The 17399-nt window shown below is 40.2% G+C and overlaps 1 long non-coding RNA gene across 2 annotated transcripts in view; it reads right to left on the bottom strand.

The window, feature by feature from the left end:
- The window catches only part of LOC145528393 (uncharacterized), a 31277-nt gene that overhangs the window by 8417 nt on the left and 5461 nt on the right, over positions 1–17399 (bottom strand). Inside the window, exons 1-3 of one of the 2 annotated variants that reach the window (XR_014070376.1) lie at positions 12511–16527; positions 1639–2918; positions 1027–1293 (exon numbers count right to left, since the gene is read on the bottom strand). This is a non-coding gene — a long non-coding RNA (uncharacterized LOC145528393). Of the gene's footprint in view, positions 1–1026; positions 1294–1638; positions 2919–12510; positions 16528–17399 lie in introns of those variants that run through there. The other variant, XR_014070375.1, reaches the window with a different exon arrangement.

The following is a 17399-nucleotide window of genomic DNA, read 5'->3' as shown; positions in this document are numbered from 1 at the left end:
TGGCCCCTTGTGGATCACGTGGTTCCCCAGAGCTGTTTTAAAAGAAAGGAATTAAAGTGACATGGTTATAACCCCGTTGACGTGCTTTGCAATAAGAAAAGCCATCGAGTATATTAATATTTGTTTTGGACTATTCTTTTTTAAAGAAAGTGTTGGCCTATCACAGTGAAACAAATGAAACAATAGCCAGTCTGCTCCTTCAGAAATACTGGTGATTGTTGACGTCACTATAGACCTAGCACTATTTCCTAAAAAAAAATCTTGACTCCATGCATTTGAATTGCAGTCCATACACCTTCACAAACCAGGTACTGAACCTGTAGAGGCAGTCTGAAAAGAGAGGGGAGACCAAGGGCTACCCAGAGACACAGCCTGGTAGCAGAAGAACTCAGGAAAAACGTGTAGCTGTGACTAGAAATCGAATATGGGTAAGGACAAAACCTCTCTCTTTGTCCGAAGGACTGATCACATGTTGACAGCTGGAATTTACATGGCTCCTCATTCAGTAAACTAGCGCCTTCCCTGCATTCCAACATTGGCAGCACAATGGTGGCACAGACGTGAACTGACACATTACACACGGTCCAGCTGCCCTGTCCACTCTCCATGGACCCCTCCTCCTCCTCCGTAGCCTTCTCCATCTCCCTCCACCGTGAGCTTTCACTTCTGTAAGACCTAAACATACATGCTCATTAGATGGTTGCTCCATTCCGAGGGCTTGATTTCACGTGCTTTCATATGCTCCACCTGCATGCAGAATATGCACCCTCCACGAAAGATTAAAAAATAAATACATAAATAAAACAAAGCCAGGACAGGATAAAAACCCAAACAAATCCCTTCTACTTTGTTGTCAGCTCCAAAAGAACCGGGCATGATCAACATTTCCCATGTCAAAAATCTTGTTGACATCACAAGCCCTTTTTTATGTTAGAGATACAAGCCTTACTTTATGAACTGGAACCCTAAGGAAATGTGACCTGTGGAGTAACCAGCGCTGTAATTAGTGAGAACTGCTTTGGTTACCTTTTGTTGAAAAATAGTCATCTGAGAAGTAAGATAAACTTCCACAACATCTGACAATAGGGAATGCTTTCTCTTCCTCCAATTATTTTGGTGATAACATACATTTCTTGGCTAAAAGCTTCCATTAAGATGTTGCAGAATTTTTCCAGGAGGGATCTTGTGGTGGGAACAATGACAGTTTATAGTGGCAGTGTATACAGCAAAACGTGTGAAAGGTATATGAAACGGTCCTCTGGCTTGCAGAACAGTCCATTCAGTACAGTTTTCCTGTGAAAATATACATTTTACTGATTATGAGTAAACTCATCAGTACTTCCCACCCTACAGAATGTTCTTAAAAATATGGGAGCAGGAAGGCTTTATTGTATTATGAAGTAGTCATTAAACTTTAATCTCTACCACTAGGGGGCAGAATGAAGTTCTTTTCTAAAGGGATGGCTAGGCAATCAACCATCACATCATTGTAACATTGAAGGCACTTCAAAAAGACTCAGATGTTTAACTATTGTGCTAGTGATCATACATTCATATTGGGCTGCGGGCCAAAAGAGAGAAGAAAAAAAAAAAAGCCAGAGATTTGCAGCTGAAAAGCTATAAAGTGGTGAATTTTACCTTAGAGCAAAAAACGTCTTCAGTGACAAATTTCAAAGGCCATATGTATGTGATTTTCATGAAAAGCAGACGACCCTAAATTTCTTTGTTTAACTGGAAGCGATCTTCCTCTCAGAACAAGCAGGTTCTTTTCTGCAGTTTCCCTTGTTTATTGTGCTGTTACAAATTTCACTTTCCTTTCTAGTGCTACAATCAGGATTCTAGAAATGCTGTTTAGTGCCAACGGGTGTTTCATTAACACTGCCACCTCCAGCATCTTCAAGGTATCACCTCAGGCACAACATTACTGATGGAGAACGTTTAGTCTTCTGATAAAATAGGGTCGTTTTTTTTTTTTTCCTTTTAAATGAAACCCTCCAACCCAACCTTTATTCTATGGTAAAAGCTCGGTGTTCCCATTAGACTTTGCCAATACAGGACATTATGATTCCCCTCCCCCCGACCCATGTGGTTTAAATACTGAAAGTGATGAATCATTCGGATCATGAACATTATTACTCATGAAAATAGAACTTCAATTCTTAGGACCTGTTCAGAGCATTTGCTTTTCAGGCCTGAGAGTCAGATATTTGGAAGACACTCCGGCATATTATACACCAAAACATAATCCATGGCAGGCTTTCTAAGTTAATCAAATCAAGGGATAGATTTGGGGAGATGGACGAGGTCCACTCATCAGCTAGACACGCAGAGAGTCTGCGGATTCCAATTCCAACACCTTTTGTTTCAAAAAAAAAAAAAGGCAGATGTAGTTCGATTCCTATTTTCACTAAATTGCGGTCCCAGGAAAGCTGGCAAAGTCCCAAGTGAAGTGTTGGCTTTGGCATTTTCCTGCCCTCACCTTCTTTCCAAAGCACAAGACAGTTTTGTAAATAGAGATAGTGCCGAAAAGAATCACATCTTCCCTTTTACATCAGGAGTGTTACTTGATACGTATCAATATTTCCTGTCAGCTCCAACAAAGCAAAATCTTCGGCCTTCTGGTCTCCTTAGATGGCTAAATATCGTTTGCTTAAGTCAGCGCGTTCCAAACCTTTTATGTGGCCTGACAGTTGATTGGGAGAAGGCCCACTAACTTTCTTAAAGTGTGCAGTCATCCGTTTGGCGGCCGGCTCAGGGGGTTCCACATGAAATCCTCTTTAGATAAATTCATACTTGCCCAGGGTGATTAGCCTTACAGCTCAGCTGGCTCACTCAGCTTTCAAAGCAGAACATTCATGATCAATGTGGGGTCGGAGTTGTCTTCTACACCTTAAATGCCTCTCCTGCAGTCCCCAAAGCTGGTGAAGGAAGATGCAACCATAAGAAAAAGAAAGAAGAAAGAAAGAAACTTTTTTTTTTCCCCTTCCTAAAGATGACAGGCTGAAGTTGACAACCTAATCCTTCAGGCTTGTCTTACTTACTGAAAGGCTCAAGTAATGTCAAAGGAACCATCTGATAACAGTCTTCATGCCAAACCTAACAGCTTTATTGAAACAAGAAACTTTCACATTAAATTTCCATGTGTTTTCTCTCCACACTCCTTAACTTCACTGCCCACCCTCCCTGCATGTGTGTTTCCTTTTTTTTTTCCTCCAAAGATAAGGCCTCTCTGCTTCAAAAACCACAGAGAAACTGTTACAGAGGGCCAGCTGGGATGTAGTCAAATTAGTGGATTATTATTACCTTGGGGACGTTGGAAATCAGGTTTGTTATTGGCAGTTCCTGTTTCTGTAAGAGTTGTTAAGAGCTAAAATTTAAAGGGTGTTGGTCAATCAACAGAATGTTATTTTCTTAAGTGGGGAACTGCTATTTGTCATTTTTACTTTGCTGCTGCTGCTGGACGACCTGCCACCAGGTTTACCTCTAATTCTAAACTCCCACTTAATTAGAAATAAAGCCAGTCTTCACAGAAACATAAAGGACATTTTTCTTCAAATCAAGACTCGTGAGCTAAAAGAGCAGGTGGGTGGGTTAGGAGTCTTAGTCTAACTGAGACATCTTTTAGAAAATGGTATCGGATTGTTAAGCATACTTGAAAATATGATAAATACAGACATTGTCATATAAATAAGAGCAGTTTATTCTTTGTGTAGTCTTTGGACGTTATGGAGAGAATGTTTTCAGTAAAATACATAACCTTCTGTGCTTACACTTTGTGACATTCTTGCTGGGACAGTTTTACATTTTGAAGCTAAGGAATTCATTGAAGAATTTTAAAGTCCCTGACTTTTGTTTTTGTTTTCCTTTCAGTTGAGGATGGTCTTACTTCTCCATGTTCTGAAACCATTTTAAACAAAAACAAAAAACAGACAACCTTACAGGAAACTCAGAATAAATAAATAATCTTTGTCTGTTAAGTGAAATTGTTCCTTAAGGTAAGTTACTTTTCCAAGGAAATTACAGTTTATTTCAATACTGAATAGCAGGCGTTTTTCTACCCATCTGAATGATGTTTAGGAAAAAAAACAGATTCTTGAAAATTAGCCTATTGTATAATTTATGTGTTTGATTGGAACAGCAAAGTGTCTTAGTTAAAAATATATACATATATTTAAAAAGATCTCACCATTTCCTCCAAACACTTTCTAATATAATTGTGTTTACCCTTGGATCTGCATTATTGGTCAGGTGACTAGACTGATTAAGGACAGACAGGAATACAGATTTCCAGCTAAAGCAACTCTTATCAAAGGGTTAATCAGCTGGTAATCTGAATTACAAATATGTAAGCCACAAATAGCATTTTTAGTAGGATCTTTCAGTCTCTTCCATGACTACTTTTGAAAACCTCATTCACAAGTTACATCACATCTTTAATAAACTCTGCACTGTGAGCTGCAGAACCTTCCCAGATATTCTGCCGACTCTGTTATATTTTCCACACTTCTATATTTAAAATAAATTCCCTGCCCACCCACCCCCTCGTTGAATTCAGGGAAACACAAACAACTCATAAGCTTTGCACTGAAATGAGTTTGTTTTGTTTTCATGCCTAGTATTGCTTTTGAAATTGTTCAGCAGTAAAGAAAAGAATGCTGGTATTCACTTCACACACTAGCTACAAACATACTGTCTTCCTATTCATTCTAGGTTTTATCTTATCCCAAATCAAGACATGATATATTTATTTATAATGGGTTTTATGATGAGCTTGTTCATATATGATATGTGAAATACATGTATCAAACAAAGCCATTATAAAAACAAATATACAGGGAACTATAAATTCTGACTTTGGTGTTTTGCGGTGTCCATTTTGCAGATGGGGAGACTGAGACAGGATCTTGGCCAGATTATACACTATGTACATTAATAGCAAAATCAGCTAGAAGATTGAGGGTTTCTACCACTAGGAAACATACACAAATACCATCACACCCAGAAAAACCCATCCAAGCTGTTTTGTCAAAAGCATGCCTGGGAGGTAGGGGCTGGAAAAGATAAACGCAAACTGAATCTGGGGGACATCTCTTCCTGAAGAGGAGGGGGAAAAAAAAAAACTCGTGCACAGGAATGTTCCTTTTTAAAAAGAAACCCCTTCTGAGGCACAGAACTTGCCTGCCCACTCTGAAGAAACAAGGTGGATTATTTCAGCTCTCTGGGGCTTGGAACGTGTGTTTGCAAGAGCACCCTGATAGCTTCAATAATAAACATGTCCAGCTGCAAGAGCTCTGCCTAACAAGCCTGGACAACACAGTCTGAATTCCTTTCCTTTGACCATCTTAGATGTCCCCTGCAAGAGGCGAGTCAGGGAGCCAGCCCTGGAAGGGTCCTCCCAGACCCCCCCAGCCCTGTGCCTCCCCAGAAACACACGCCCTCCCCCAGCCCGCCTCTCCACTTTTGTTTTATTTACGAATATGTTGCCAGAATTCCAATGAGTTATCTATTCTGTGGCCCCGTCAATTTTCCCACCGAGGCCTTGTCGCCGGCTGACTCAGGGTCCAGTCGCAACAGTGAGAAGAAAAGACCAGAGCAAAAGAATTCTTTTCAACTTTTTTTTTTTTTTTTTTTTTAGTTTTCGCTCATTTCTCTCTCTGCCTGCCCCCAGCCTCCTCGCGCTCCTTTACCCCTTTCTGTTACAAGATCGCTCAAATTGAAGCCCGGGAGGATCCTATAGGGAATGCATAGGATCCCTGGGAGAAAAAAGCCCCAACAAGCTATACACCAGATGTATAATGTTATATGGTCAAACTGGCAAACACAAAAGCCGAAAAACAAAAGGCGTGAATTAGGGAGAGGCATTCAAAGGCGTGTTTTCAAAACAGCCCGTCGAAAAGCCTGGATTCCCCTCCTGAGACTAAATGCTTGAAAGAAAAGGTGCTAAAGAAAGAAAGGAAAAGGGAAAAAAAAAAAAAGCCCATTTTTTCTAATTAGCTGAGGCCTAACAGGCAGTGAATTTCGCAACTAGTTTTCATCGAGGGGGTTGTGGCTGGTGAAACTGAAAAAATATGCTTTTGAAACCTGTGATGGAGGCTTTCCATGGACCAAAGCTAGATTCAGTCCTCCGGCTTTTTTTTTTTTCTCCTCGATGCCTGGAGTCTTGGGTTCTGCCTTGTTTTCTCGGTCCATCCCGTTTTCACACCCTTCCCCCCAAAGTACAAATATTATTTAGGTTTAAAAAGAGAGCTGGGTGGAAAGCTACAATGTGCCCCCGCCCCCTCCTTTCTGTCTCATAGGCAGGGGGTTTTTCCAGGCCGGCTGCAGCCCTCTGAGTCGCTATGAATCTCATTCCAAACCACCACTAGTAGCCAAGGGAAAGGTGTCCGTGCAGACCGAGGTTGTGTGTGTGTGTGTGTGTGTGTGTGTGTGTGTGTGTTCCGCAAATGCAGGGATTAAGATGAAAAACTCTCCACCACTGTGAATTTAGACATTTAGAGGATGATTTCTAGCTGTGAGGTTTTTTGGGTTTTGTTTTTTTTTTTTTCCAGTGCAACGAGGCAGCGTTCAAGATAGCAAGGTGGATTCCCCAGCCTTGCAAAAGGACACAGGCAGACAATTTGAATTTTTAAAACCTTCTGACTGAAAGGGAACACAACGGTGTCACGGCCAGAGACTGATCCCTCTTGGGCTGCCTGACAAATGATGAACTTGCATTCTTCAATGTCATTTCTAATAAGAAAACAAAACAGAACTCGTGGGCGAGAGTTGGTGGGCAGCCCGAGTTTTGCAGGGAGGCAACTCTAATTGCCACACTGTCTGGCTTGGATGCCTGTGGTCGTGCGTGGTGTGTTTTAATAACAAACGCTTGTTCTAATGAATTAGCCTTATTAGGGGCTCCTCATATTCTTTCATAAAGAGCAGAGCTATTCTGAACTTCTGAATGCAACAGTCTCTTGATATTCTCACACTGAAGGCTGTATGTGGGATTGCATTTCCACCCTTGTATATTCATAAGGCTCATATACGTATATGTGTATTTTTCATGGCAGAAGAGTGAGCAGCAGAAAGTTAAGAAAAGTATCGGGCTTGCAGATATGGGCCATCCATCCAGGACCATCAAAAATGCTTACAAAATTACCATGCTGAAAATGCATTTGCATTTCCAGCTGAACAATCTGGATTTTAGTCACCTCCTGCATATTTTTTGGATACACTTGTGGCATTGGATAAAACAGATTCATTAGCTTTGATTAACCTTCTTTAACTAGAGTTAAAAACCTGCTGTAGGCAGCTCAGCTACCAATGCAGCTTTAAGATACTTCATCATGTTTAAGACCCAATTACTGTTGCACTGAATAAGAATAAAACATCACAATAAAATGTGAAACAAACAGCCATTCTAACATACACAGCAAATAATCATTAATTTATAACAGCAACCTTCCCATTTCTATGGTTCTTCTGATGGCTGCACTTAATTCAGATGGAATACTCTGGAATCTGATGCTGAGAGAAGAAACTAGTTCCCCTCTCTCATTGATGCTGACTTTTTTTTTTTTTCCTCCTGTCTTACAGCTTGAATTTGGAGTCTCAGAAGGCTCTTTTAAAGAGTAGAAAATATGAATAAAATAGACAGAAAATGGGGAGCTAAAGTTAAAACAGATTCTGTAGAACTAGGTCTGTATGTGAGAGAGAGAGCGAGAGGATTTAAGTGTGATGGGACTCCAGAATTTTACAATTTGTTAGTAATTGGAAACTTAAATATTAAATGTTAGTTAGGAATTTTAAATATGAAACACAGGCGGGTAAAATCAGCATTGAGCTCATTAAAAGAGTTACTCCTATAGTATCTGTAAAGTTTTTAAGAGCAACAGCAAGGTCCATGTGGTGTGTTTTGTGCAGGAAGAAGCAGAGCTACAGAATCACTCCAGCACACCGTGGGTTAATTTTGGACAGGATTTGACTGAACCAGGAATCATGAACAGTGAGATACTGCAGCTTTCAGGCAAAACAGAGTAACAACAATTAACAAAGAGAGCAAGGGAATAAAGGGGGAAACAATCTCCAGTCAGTTAACTCACACGAGCAGCCCAGTGTTGGAAACAGATAAAACAGGGGCCACCAGGAACGCCGCTGTTAGCACTGCTTGCTTTATGCCTAGATGCGGAAAGCCTGCAACATTTGCGAGCCAACTGTCTGTGAATTTCTTCTCATCTGCTTTAAAATATTTGGTTTTGCCGTATTTCCATAATAACCACAACCACACTCTCCCCTCTGAAAAGCCCCCACAACAACAGATGTGTGTTCTAAGAGGAAATGGAGACACTGATATAATCAGACACTAGTTAGAGTGCTTTCATACTAAATTCTCCAGCAAATTCCCAACAACAAAAAACTCTCCACCACTGATGGAATTAATCTGAGATCCTTGATTATTTGAAGTTCTAGAAGTTTGCATTTTGTTTGTGAATGTATAGGGCTTTATTTATCAAACTGCCGCGTAATTTTCCCTTCAGTTTGAGGCTGTGATTGTGAAACAAATAAATTGAAACCTACCAGTCTGTTCTCTCCAAATTTAGTTCCATTATCACTTTAAGAATGCACGCTACTTAATGATACAAAAGGGGTGTACTTAGCTGTTTATTTAGTTGCTAACTCAGCAATAGGTTGGTTCTTTTATTGTTGTGTGTGTGTGCCTGTGAATTACATGGCAGCAATGTATCTTCCAAGTATTTAAAATTTTGTATTTTAAAGTGAGAAAATAAGAATGAGGCTTTCCAAAGACTTAAATAAAAATAAGACATTTTAGATAAGGGCACATTTGAAAAGAAATTGGGATGGGATAGTAGTGGTTTTGGAAATACCATATTTTATCAGTATTATACCTCTTTTATGGACTTCCCTAATGGCTCAAACAGTAAAGAATCTTCCTGCAATGTGGGACACATGGGTTTGATCCCTGGGTTGGGAAGATCCCCTGGAGAAGGGAATGACTACCCATTCCAGTACTCTCGCCTGGAGAATTCCATGGACAGAAGAGCCTGGTGGGCTATAGTCCATGGGGTGGCAGAGTTGGACACAACTGAGTGACTAAACACACACACATACCACTATTATATCTGTCTTTCTGGTATGTATCAATATGCACTTAAAGTATATTATGTGTCCCACGTAATATCAGATACTCTGGAACATAAAAGAACATGAAATGCATTTGACTGCTTCCAGCAGTAAATATTTTGGCCACAATGCTGTAGCCACCTCTTTGACTTGAATAGTTTAGTCAGTCTTCTTCCTCTGAACATACTCTTAGAATATGTCCACTTTACTAAACTGTAGCTGGGGGAGGAAAGAAGAATTGAGTTAAAAAAAAATAAAATAAAATTACTCATGGTGAAGATCTCTTTGGCTTCCTGCCTCTCTATCTTTCTAACCTTAGAAGCTGGAACCACTTAACCCCAACCTACAGGTCCAGGCCTGAGATGACTCTGGAAATTATCCCATTACCCCTGGCTGGGGGAATTCAGGGAGCTAGAGACAAGAAGTTCATCAGCCAACATGAGGTCCCCTTGGCTGCCGGACAAAATCTATTCCCCATTTCTAGAGACAAGACTCCAGGCCTCTTCCACAGGACAAGTCTTTAACCGTTAGTCTCTTTAGTATACTTCCTCCTGCCTAGGAGTCCAATTTCAACTCATTGCCTTTCTCACTACATGGTATGGCCATTTGGTGTGCCATAGAATAAATTCTCCCGGAGTCTGGCAAGCTTTTTCATAACTCTTGTGCTCAAGACTAGGGTTCCCGTTGGCTTTGCTGTGCTTACCAGATGCTGTTTGCTCTCTGTCTTAGACATTTCTCCACACCCAATGCAAGACCTTCATGAAGCCCTACTACGCCTTCCTGCTCTGACAGCCTCCAGTCAACTACTCTTGGGCCTTTCTAGAGGTCTAAACTTTTTAAAGATGTGTTTCTTCCCAGATCAGCATCTGGTACTCTGTCAGAACCCCAGGTTCTGGCCAATTCTGCTTTGACTGGTGTCTCTCCTAACTTTTTAAACTGGGGAGAGGGGAGAGTTCCTAGCACAGAACGTAAAGAAAGTGAAAAGACAGCAACAGGAATCTTCCCAAGTCTTCATTACATGGCTCCCTTGTCCTGATTACCTTCAAATATCTGAATATCTTCTAGATTCTTGACCCCTTTGTAACTGTCCAGCATCCACTCTCAACACTAGTCATTATGTCCACCAACACTATTGAAATTTTGTATCCAGCATTCCAATATAACCTAAGTGCAGCAGAAAATGTTTGCAACCTGTGGATTCAAAGAAGGAACATCAATGCAGTTTATGCAATGTCAGTAGCCATCTGTAGCCATCAATGAGAGAGGTTGGCAGCCTGGTTAATTTCAAAAGGAGGCAGCCACTTAAGTCTGGGGATGGAGAGTTATCAGGAGAGGGGAGAAGACCACCTTTGTATAATCAAAGAAATAAAACTCAACAGCATGTGCCCATGAAACAGACCATACTGGGTTCTTAAACCACTACCTCCTCGTTCTTAATGTGGAACCACATTAAGACCACGAACCTTAGGAAGCAAGTGGTGACTTTATAAGGCCCAACAAGATGGTGTGTTTCTACCTGCCAGAATAATTTCCTCCTAATAATTGCCATTTGATACATCCTCTTGGATAATTGTCAGTTGAGTAAGGATGGGAAAGGTGATTTGAATAGAATAGCATCTCCTTGCAAATTTTTCTCTTGAGACTTTTAAGTCAATGGTTCTCAAGCCTGATTACAATTAAAATCACTTGGGAAACTTAAAAGCAAACAAACAAACAAAAATCCATAGTTGTCCAAGTTCCACTCACTGAAGGATTGGTTGGGTTCTATTGGTGTAGGGTTGGGATAGGCATGGACATTTGATTTAGAGAAGTTCAGGGATTCTTCATGTTTCTACAAGACGGAGAGCAGTACTTTACATCTTCAGATAGCTGTATTTGAGCGCAACTTTTGCTCGGCTGAACAATGTAAAACCCAAAAGGATTGTCTACTTTCATTACCACCCGAACTCAATTTTCCATGCTTCAAAGATCAGCGCCTTCCTCTCCAGGCAGCTGATGGAAGATATCATAGTCTTACCAACCTACACACACCCTTCTCTGAGGACCTACACTTTATAATTAAGGCATAAGTTGCCTGCAATGCAGGACACCTGGGTTCAATACCTGCATCAGGAAGATCCCCCGAGAAGGGAACGGCAACACACTCTAGTAATCTTGCCTGGAGAATCCCATGGACAGAGGAGCCTGGTGGGCTATAGTTCATGGGGTCATAATTTGGACATGACTGAGCAGCTAGCAGCAAAACACAAATGACGTCCTTGGCCTTTAAAGCAATGGATCCTTTTCTTAAATCTCAACTAACCCTTGCCTAACTACCTCCACGGTGTATGCAGTCCTGGATCACCAGAACCTGATTTGTTCATGAAGCTCAGCAACTCACCCTGCCCCTCTCCTGTTACTGTATTGCCTTCTTCTATTCCTGGAGAAGCTGCAGAAATATTCTGCTGTTAATACTGATAGTGATTGGGCTCAGAGTCAGAGTTTAGGCAAAGTTTTCAGTTCACTTCAAGCTTTAGAAACTGCTTCTTCTGCCAGGATCCTCATTTTTCTTTCTCAATTACAACATCCCCTTGCAGGTATGGCTTTTCCTTCTGCTCTGCTACCAGATTCAGCCCCAGTCTTGACTCACAGGACTTGATAAGCCAGAAAGCCAAAAAAAAAAAGAAGGCTTATTATTCATTAGTAAGCCCTAGATAGAAAAATGAAATCCCCCAAGAATAAACAAATTTTTCGCTAATTAGTTCTTTACTGCCCTCTCTCCCCAAGTCATGTTCTAGTAAGAAGGGCAGACAGCCCACTGCTGCCAGCTCACTGAGTCTTCCGATCTATAAGAACTGGAGATTTCTTATAAATTCCTGGGCTCTGACAATATCTAATAGTGACACGGCAACTTGCAGTTTAGATAACACTTGTACATGCATTATCTCATTTAATCTTCACAGGGAAGTGGCTGACTCACATATATAAAAATAAAAAGAGTGCACAACACTTAACACTTATGTAGCATTGTTGAGAGAATGAAATAAGGTGATACTCAGTCAGGTACTACACAGATATTCTGCAGATATATTTTTCCTCCCTCCCCAGGATGTGTCCATTGCTTACACAATGCTAACATTCACAAGGTGGTTACCATATTATTTTTTTCCTCTCTTTTGGTATAAATATGGTACAAAGTAGGAAGATGGGCTTACGCGATAATCAAGATCTCTCCTTGTTCTTTCTTAAGATTCTTTATCAACTACCTAAGCATATATTAGGATGTTTCTAAATTAGTTTTTTCTGGGAAAGTGCATATTTTTAACTATATCACTGATCAAAGAAAAAACAAGCCTAAAAATGTAATCTGATGTTAGACTTCAGTGTGAGCTTGCATTCAAAGATTCTTACCTTTTGTTTCAAGTTTTCAAATAAGTTTCTTGAGCTGGTACACAATCACTGCTCCATTTCTGGATGTAAAGAGGGTGCCTTTAAGGTACGGTGTGTTAGTAGCTCAGATGTATCCTATTCTTTTTAACCCCAGGAACATTGTTTGCCAGGCTCCATCTCCATGGGATTCTCCAGGCAAAAATACTGGAGTGGGTAAGCCATTCTCTTCTCCATGGGATCTTCCCAACCTTGGAATCAAACCCAGGTTTCCTGTACAGTAGGTGGATTCTTTACTGTGTGAGATACTAGGGAAACCTACCGTTAAGGTAACCTATGACCTATTGCTATTTTTTTTTTCTGGAAGGTGTTATGAGATTACATGGCTTCATTAAGGTTTCTATAATTTCTTAGGCTTAATGGCTCTTTTACAAAGGTGAAGAATAGAGCTTCAGATTGGTCAATCAAAATTATGAAAATCATAACTGCTTATGATATGTGGAAATCCATTCACAATGAATATATGAAATTCTAATATGAAAGAAGGGAGTCAGCAATTCATCGTATCACCCAGGGGTCATATCAGAGACAGGTCCGTCCTCACTCCTGAAAGTTTAAAGTACCAGACTCTTTACTAATTGTAGGCAATTAATAACACTGGTGTGAACCACTCACTCATTTATTCAATAAATATGAAAGCTGCAACCATCTTGAGTCCCGAGTTCTGTGCACTGTGGGCTCAGCAGAGAACAAACCATGAGTTTCCATGAATTTCTAAATTGAACCATCGGGTTTCCCTATTTTAAGACCTGGGGCTGGTCAAATTTTCCAAGAACTTATATAGTTGAGAAAAACAATTCATGCTTTTCTGATAATATCTAAACTCATGGTGCTGTTATGCTTTAGACAAATGACAGTAAAAATGAATCAAATGAAACATTTGTACCTTGGAAATTCCATTGCCATTACTGATGGTCATTGCTGGAATCTGCATATGGAGACAGTTGTCTACAGATCCCTAAGGCAGAACCAACATATGAAACATTCGGGTACTCAATGGAGAAAAGCCATGAAGATTCGGCTTGATTTCCTTTGGTACTTATGGTGAAGCATCAAGGTTATAAAAGCTTCAGATGATGTCCCCTCTTCTATTTCATCCGCTAATGTTTTTGTGAAACGACCTTAAACCTTTGACTTGGCTTAACATAAGGAGATTTCTGGTTTTATTTTTGCTTATTCTTTTAAAATACATCTAGCTTTGATCCAGTCAATAAAAGTCAGCCACAGAGCAGATAAAAATAAGTGTCTGAAGGTATGGCATGTTTCTCAGACTCTGGAAGTGACTTGAATTAGATTCAAGAAGGCAATGTACTCTTTCTTGTCCTGATATAAACCAACAAATAAACAATTTGAAAAGCCCAGTTCTACAGACATGAGACATCTGGATGCTCTAAAAAGGAAGCCACATTCTTGGCAGCGTGTTCAAACTTGGGATCCAAATCTTCTACAGTTCACACATCACATTGTGACAAAATGCTCTCCCGTCGCGATGCGTCTCCGTAATGTCATGTCAACATTGTCTGTTCTGCAGAACATCTCGTTTAAACGTTGACGACCTAAGGGGAAATGTAGTTTGATCCCATAAGGCCCCAGAATTTGATCCTATTTGTTCCTTATGCACAGAAGGTACTCTATGTAATATGCAGTTCATGATGAGAATGCTCGAAAAGGTCATTGGCTTAGTTCAAATAAACAAAACACATTCTCTATAACTTTCTGGCATGCTAGTCAAAGATTTAGAGCAGTGAGAACACTGTTGAGTTTAATGAAAAAATCAGAAGGCCAGTTCAGTTTGGTTTAGGGTAAGACTATTTTTAGTATCCTGAAAAATTTCTGGAAGGAAGGGAGTGAAGTGTAAATTGAAATAAATAAAAATTGGCCATGATGTCCAGTTTTCAAATAGGCAGTGGTTAATTATTTTAACTGAGAGTCACCTTTAAGTCAGTTGTATCCTTTTCAGGTCTAATTGGTAGAAACCATTGTCAACCTGAGAACTTGGCGCTGCTCTTCTTAATGCAAAACTTTCTATCACTTTAGACTTGATGGCAATGGAAGAGAAGAGGTTTTTCATACTTTAGAGAAATTTCCCAATGTCTCATGTGGAGAGAAGGAAAGTAGTTATGATAATACGTAAGAAGAGTTCTTATTTTAAAAACTCTTAAAATATGTATTTAAGACATTTGTATTTTACATGTTTCAAAGACCTACTATATGCTCAGGTCTTTATATATATTTTTTAATTTAGTCATCCCAATGATTCTACATCTATGCCAAATATAGTATAAAGCACTATATTTACGAGAAAAGCTGAGTTGCAAGAGTTAAATAAGTTCTCCAAAGTCAGAATTAAGCCTCAGAACAGCTTTTTCCCCCCAAAGCTCAGTTTTTCAACTACCCATAATGCCTTTTAATAATGAATGAAAGCAAGTGTGTCCCAAGATGCCCCAGAAGAATTTCATGTCTTGTAACTGACAGCCAACTGAAGGGTGACATTAAATTATTTTTCAAATGTGGCTTCACAGTGCTGAGTTCATGGACTCTGAAAAGAAATCAGGTGTGTAAGGAAATACTGGGTATGTTTGCAGCATGCTTTAGCTAAAAAGCACCTTGGAAAAACTGACAGTCTTTCAAGGCCAACTGCTAGATTTGTGGGGGAAAGCTTACATAACGAATTTGTGAAAGTTCCCTAAAGATATTATAGCATGCTTGGCCAGGAAACACACAGCATTGTGTACCCCATCAAAGAAAAGCATTTGATAAGACTTCATATCAAACTGTCCTGTTTTCTGTAAGAAGTCAGGCTGTGGTGAGCCTTGGAGACCACACCAGGACTCAGAAGGAGCCACCATGAGCTGTCTCCTCCAGGATGGAAGAATCTTCCAGCAGGGCAGACAGGGACTGCTTTCCAAAGCTCTCCTGTGTACATTAGTAGTCAAGGACTTGAGGAACAAAAATGTCAAAATGAAGAGTTCATGGGTGAGAAGAACACCCAGCAGTGACATTAGAAGTTCAAACCTCTCTGTATTCATGGTTTTGTCTGTTGTTGCAAATGGTGCCATGAGTGTGAGGTGAATCACGACTTCCCTTGGGGGTGCACCAAGCCTCCTCAAATGATTATGAGAATATAATGGAAATGGAGAATGAGAGAAAAAATAAACAGAAAACCTCTCCAGAATTCTACTGATTACAGACTAGGCAAAACATAGAGTGAAATGCTAACTTAGAGGTTTAAACAGAGTAAGTGGTGCTTTCCTAACCTATGAGTTCAGTTCAGCCGCTCAGTTGGGTCCGACTCCTCGCAACCCCCTGGACTACAGCACATCAGGCCTTCATGTCCATTGCCAACTCCTGGGCCTGCTCAAACTCGTGTCCATCGAGTCAGTGATACCATCCAGCCATCTCATCCTCTGTCGTCCCCTTCTCCTGCCTTCAATCTTTCCCATCATCGGGGTCTTTTCTAATGAGTCAGTTCTTCGTATCAGGTGGCCAAAGTATCGGAGCTTCAGCTTCAGCATCAGTCCTTCCAATGAATATTCAGGACTGACTTCCTTAAGGATTGACTGGTTTGATCTCCTTGCAGTCCAAGGGACTCTTAAGTGACATATGGAATAAAAATAATTTAAATGTAATAGTGAATGTTGATCTCCATTGTATTAATTGGCCTCGACCAAAGATTTCACCCATGTTATATGTTGGGGAAAAACAAACAAAACACCAACAACAATGAGGCTTTTACAAAAGAAAGAAAGAAACTAGAAACACACACAGTAGCACACACACACCCATCTCAAGTAAGATGATACTGAAAGTTTGGGGTAATGTAATCATACTTTACAAAAACTGTTAATGCAATAGCCTTGTTAGGGCTTCCCTTGTGGCTCAACAGGTAAAGAATCCACCTGCAATGTGGGAGATCTGAGTTTGATCCCTGGGTTGGAAAGATCCCCTGGAGAAGGGAAAGGCTAGCCACTCCAGTATTCTGGCCTGGAGAATTCCATGGACAGTATAGTCCATGAGGTCACAAAGAGTTGGACACGACTGAGTGACTTGCACTTTCAACAGCCTATTAATTTCAGAATATAAAGTTGATCTCATAGGTTGAACAACTTAGAGCTTATTTTTTACCCCTTTCAATTAATGGCAACTTGAAACATACTTGGCTGTGTATAAGATACACATAACATAGGGAATTCCCTGGAGGCCCAGTGGTTAAGACTTGGTGTTTTCACTGCTGTGTTTTTGCTGTCCTGTGCTCAGTCATGTCAGACTCTTTGCAACCCTATGGACAGTACCACGCTAAAATCCCACGAGCTGAGTGGTGCCACCAAAAAAAGGAAATAAATAGATACACATGACATTGATCAGAGTATACTTATATATAGTCATATATATGCATGCATCATCATACACAAGCATATATTTACATGTTTACATCGATGATGCAATTTATAATATGTTGTCACACTTCTGGTCCCAACGAGCCGCTCATAAAACATATGAAATGCTTATTCTCCAACTTCTCAAGGCAGATTTCAAAAATATCCTGACTATTTCTAGAATGCTAAGTTCGTACCTCAGTTAAAAATCTTAGGAGGTTTCTGAAATGAATCATACACACGTAAGAAAGTCTATCGTCATCATGCTTGTCTGCCTGGGTCATGCCTGCTCCATACAGACTCCTGGGTTCTGCTAGAGAGATCCCAAGATAGTGAATTTGCAGTTAGAGAACACGAAGATTTACAAGTATGTGAGCAATATTGACACACCTGGTACTCATCCTTGAATCGAGGAAACATTGTGCAGGCTGTCCCATCTCTAGCACCTTAAACATCATGTACCTCATTGAAACCCCT

Source organism: Giraffa tippelskirchi, chromosome 12, assembly GCF_054371585.1.
Source record: "Giraffa tippelskirchi isolate mGirTip1 chromosome 12, T2T-mGirTip1v1.2.pri, whole genome shotgun sequence".
NCBI classification, from domain to species: domain Eukaryota; kingdom Metazoa; phylum Chordata; class Mammalia; order Artiodactyla; family Giraffidae; genus Giraffa; species Giraffa tippelskirchi.
Note: the sequence above shows the minus strand (reverse complement) of the source record. Positions and strands in the feature narration are given on the sequence as shown.